Source organism: Microcebus murinus, chromosome 15 (assembly GCF_040939455.1).
Source record: "Microcebus murinus isolate Inina chromosome 15, M.murinus_Inina_mat1.0, whole genome shotgun sequence".
Lineage (NCBI taxonomy): Eukaryota > Metazoa > Chordata > Mammalia > Primates > Cheirogaleidae > Microcebus > Microcebus murinus.
This window is the reverse complement of record NC_134118.1, coordinates 25,833,265-25,838,035: the sequence shown is the minus strand read 5'-3', so window position 1 is coordinate 25,838,035 and position 4,771 is coordinate 25,833,265. Positions and strand designations below refer to the sequence as shown.

General features: G+C 34.6%; 1 pseudogene; it reads left to right on the top strand.

The window, feature by feature from the left end:
* The first annotated feature begins 1,443 nt into the window (after positions 1–1,443).
* LOC142876403 (signal recognition particle 9 kDa protein pseudogene) lies at positions 1,444–3,184 on the top strand (annotated as a pseudogene).
* The last annotated feature ends 1,587 nt before the right edge of the window (positions 3,185–4,771 follow it).

The following is a 4,771-nucleotide window of genomic DNA, read 5'->3' as shown; positions in this document are numbered from 1 at the left end:
AATGGAAATATTATAGTTGTGGGAAGCTACTTTCTGTGATATAAAATAATACAATCCAAGTGTTATTTGTGATTGCAAGAAATGCTTACCAGTATGTTACCATATGACTTAATATGACATCATAAAATGTCTTCAGAAAAAGAAATGAAGTCTACATCAGTCATCTTTTCTATCAAATGCAAACACATTTAATTCAATTCCGTTTTATTGAAATGTAATCTAATTACTATCATTGTAGCTTTTGCAGAAGCAAAGAACAGATTTATAATACCTTTATCACATGTATTCCTAAAATTTGATGTCAAATATCCATCATTTCTTTGAGCTTTATTTCCCAAATCTGCTTTTCTTGATTTTCACTTTTTTGTGATTTGTCCGGTCACTAAGTCTTGAAACACCACAGTTTTCTTAAGTCATCTCTTTCCCTGAATGCTCACTTCAATAAGTTTCTAAGTCTACCTGTGACACCTGTCTTTCATAGCTCTGATCTCATTTTCATTTCCAATGCTCTTGCCCTAGCCCAGTAGCTGATTAAACTCTTTTATGATTTGTTACAAGGGCCTGTTCATTTGTTAATCTCTAGTGTCTCACTACTTCAAATCACCTCTCGTTTGCTAAAACAGGAGCTTTTCTAAAGTACAGGTGTTATCATGCTGGTACTTCAAGTTCTGAAGTGGTCTTTATTGCTTAGAGAAATACATGTACATTTTTTAATGTGGATGTTGGTTCTGGACCAACTTTGCATTTCCAGTTCTATCTAGAGACCTCCTGCTTATTTTATGCTCCAAATGTATTATACTACTGACCATTTCCCATAAACAATGAAAAAGTAAATTATCTCTGGAAAATAAATTGGAATAAAGGGAAAGAATAGCCTTTGGAGAATGGCTCAAACTCCAGCTCAGATACAATCACTGCAGGCTTAAAAATTAGAAAACCTCATTTACTATCACTTGGGAGAAAAATTACATTGAAGAGTTATTGTAAAAGTTAAATTAGGTAAGAAATATTAAATATACAGCATTGTCCCTGACATACAGTAGATCTTTGATAATTGTTATCTTTCCTAACTGCATGCCCTTGCTTATGATGTTCTCTCAGATGAAGATGTTTATCCCATAAAAATAACACTAAAATACTCAAGGCCCAGTTGAAATATTCTTCCTGGAAACTGCTCTTGTTCCTCCCTGTTTTATCTGGCTATTCTTTCATGTGGGTTCTAGAAGCTCTTTATTTGCAATCCTATTTTAGCATGTATTTCACTCTATATTGGATGTTATTTCATTTTAATGAAAACTTAGAGGTGGATGATTGGGGTGAATTCTTGAAATTAAAAAAAACAAAATGTACATATAGATAGAGGACAAGGGTAAATTTAGAAGAATTTAGCAAGATGAAAGAATCAAAACGCTTATCGTAGTTGGTATGTGAGGGGTTATGGGAGGAGGGGTAGAAGATAGTGAAGTGGAAGAAAAAGAAGCCCCCTGCCTGACCTACCTAAGGGAGAAAGCCCCTTGGTGGAAAATAACATCATCCGATGCCTCCCTCTCCACTTACACAAACTCCGGTATATAATAAAACTTTTCTAGATGTGAGAAGAAGCAAGGAAACCATATGATCAATAATCAAGATTTTTTTTAGGAGGCCCTAGAAAGTGATTCCTAGATAATCCAGATTTTAAAGTTAGCAAATAAATATTTGAACACGACTATGATTAACTTGTTTGAGGAAAATATGGAGAAAACAGATGAACCCATGGGATGTCACCAAAGAGTTGAAATAGATATAAAAAGAATAAACTATACATTCTAGAAATGAAAAGTAAAGTAATAAAAATTCAGCCTAGGTTTAACATCAACATCATAATATAGGAATAGTGATAGAAATAAACTAAGTAGGAAAAAAACCAAACTGACGATAAGAAAGAAAAACAGCCCCCCTCAGGGGTGCTGGGGCCGCTGGGCCGGCGGGCGGCCGCGGGCGGGCGGGGTGCAGGCAGGTCGGCGGCTCGGTCCGCGGTCTCGCCTCTCTCCCGTTCAGCCCGCGGCCATGATGCCCCAGTCGCAGCCCTGGGAAGAGTTCAGCCGCGCGGCCGAGCAGCTCCACTTCACCGACCCTATGAAGGCACATGTGGTTCTCAAATATAGGCATTCGGATGGGAGTGTGTGTATTAATGTAACAGATGATTTCGTTTGTTTAATGTACAGAACAGACCCACCTCAAGACGTAAAGAAGATTGAGAATTTCCACAGTCAACTAATGTGATTTATGGTAGCCTAGGAATCCCGCAGTGTTGCCATGGAAGCAGACTGAACGGTTTGAAATGGAGATTCTGTTTGTCATGTTGTTAGGAAGTGAATATCTTTTGAATTTGAGAAAATGTTGGAACAGAAAATACTTTGTGTAACTAAGTGAAGTATTCAAAATCCAAGAGATCATTTTTTGTATTTTCTTTTAAATGTTTACTTTAGAGAGCTAGGAATGTAAATGCTTTCAATTAGAAAACCTTTATTTATTTTTAGAAATTGAACAAGAATTGCATCTATCTTGGAAACTTTTTGTGGATTGTTTGATGTTGGGTAAAATGTATAATTCTCTGATAAATTTGTATGAGTAATTTGCAAATGAGATATCAAGAAAAGCCAGTTCTTCCACCAATTTAGTTGATCTGTCTTTAAAAGAAAATGAAATGTAACCATTTTGATAAATCAATATATTTCTTTTGGAGCATAAAATTTGTGCTGTTGATGACCAATAAATATAAAATGTGGTAACTGGAATTAACTATACACGATAATATACCTGATTGTATACAGTAGTGTAGTCTTATTAGATCTAAAAAAGTAATAATGGGCCGGGCGCTGTGGCTCACGCCTGTAATCCTAGCTCTTGGGAGGCCGAGGCGGGCGGATTGCTCAAGGTCAGGAGTTCAAAACCAGCCTGAGCGAGACCCGTCTCTACTATAAATAGAAAGAAATTAATTGGCCAACTGATATATATATAGAAAAAATTAGCCGGGCATGGTGGCGCATGCCTGTAGTCCAGCTACTCGGGAGGCTGAGGCGGAAGGATCAATCGAGCCCAGGAGTTTGAGGTTGCTGTGAGCTAGGCTGACGCCACGGCACTCACTCTAGCCTGGACAACAAAGTGAGACTCTGTCTCAAAAAAAAAAAAAAAAAAAAAAAAAGTAATAATGAATAACAAGTATGTTTTGCCTTAACCTTTACAGATTTAAGCTACAATTTTTAGTCTAAGGAATTTGTAGTATCATAACCTTGTTGAGCAATGACTAGTTTTGCAAAATCTGGTTTTCAGTGATCAGAAACAACAGTTATTTGAATGCATGAATGGAATGATGATCACTATAATGGACTGAAACCACCAAATTACAGAAATATTTACTATATATTTTTCAACTATAGTTTCTCAAAAGGGCTAAGGATTATTAGAATCATTAAATCTTTGCATACTTCTATGACACCCCTGCCCATTTTCTCTCTTTACTTAACCACGGTGTTACGCATGACTGTCACAACTGTTATATTTTCCGGTAAACCATAAGTGTGATATTATTTGATATTTATCTTATATTTGTAAGCTGAATTTTACCACCTAAATGTAATGTTCACATGCTGATTCCTCATGAAGAATGAAATGAAGACACTATCTTAAAATAACTTTTGAAGAAATATGTCATGTTCAGCAACATGTTAGCATAGTAAGTTCTATTAACCATATGAATTTTGGCATATTTTTGAGAAGTCAGTAAATAAAATATTACATAAATATAAAAAAGGAAAAAAGAATAGAGACAAATTATGAACATAATGATATATAGGTCATATACAAATAGTTTAAGATACAAATTAGAGTACCAGAAGGAGGAGTCAGAAAAAATGGGGCAGAAGCAAAACCTGAAGAAATAATGGGTAAGAATTTTCAAAAACCAATGAAAAACATCAACCAGTATATTTAAGAATCTCAATAAATGCTAAGAAAGATAAACAAGAAAAAAAAGCTTCATAAAGGTATGTTATCTTAAACATGATACCAAAAGTATGAGCCATAAAAGAAAAAAAATCAGTGAGTTGACCTCATCAAAATTGAAAACATTTGCTTTGTGAAAGGCCCTTCAAAAGCATGAAAGACTAGCTATAGACTAGGAGAAAATACTTGCAAACCACATATCTGACAAAAGACTTCTAACTAGAATATATAAAGAACTATCAAAACTCAACAGTAAAAACACAAGCAATCCAATTAGAAATGGGCAAAATGATGTTGCATATATTTTTACATGCTTATATATCATGTGAAAATATGTTCAACATCATTAGCCATTAGGGAAATGCAAATTAAAATCACAATGCTAGCAGACTAGGGTGACTATATTTATGTTTTGTATATCTCTAAGTAACTACAAGAGAGGATTTGAAATGATACCAACACATAGAAGTGATAAATACTCAAGGTGATAGAATTGCCAAATACCCTGACTTGATCATTACACAGTCTATGGATGTAACAAACATTCACAAGTACCCCACAAATATGTAAAATGTTATATATCAATAAAAGAAAAAAATCACAATGAGTTATCACTACATATTTAAGAGTTAAAATAAAAAATACTGGTAACACCAAATGCTGAAAAGAATGTAGAGAAATAAGCTCTAATACATTGTTCCTAGAAATCTGAATAGTACAAACCACTCCAGAAAATAGCTTCTAAAAAATTAAACATACATTAACCACATACCCCAGCAATCAC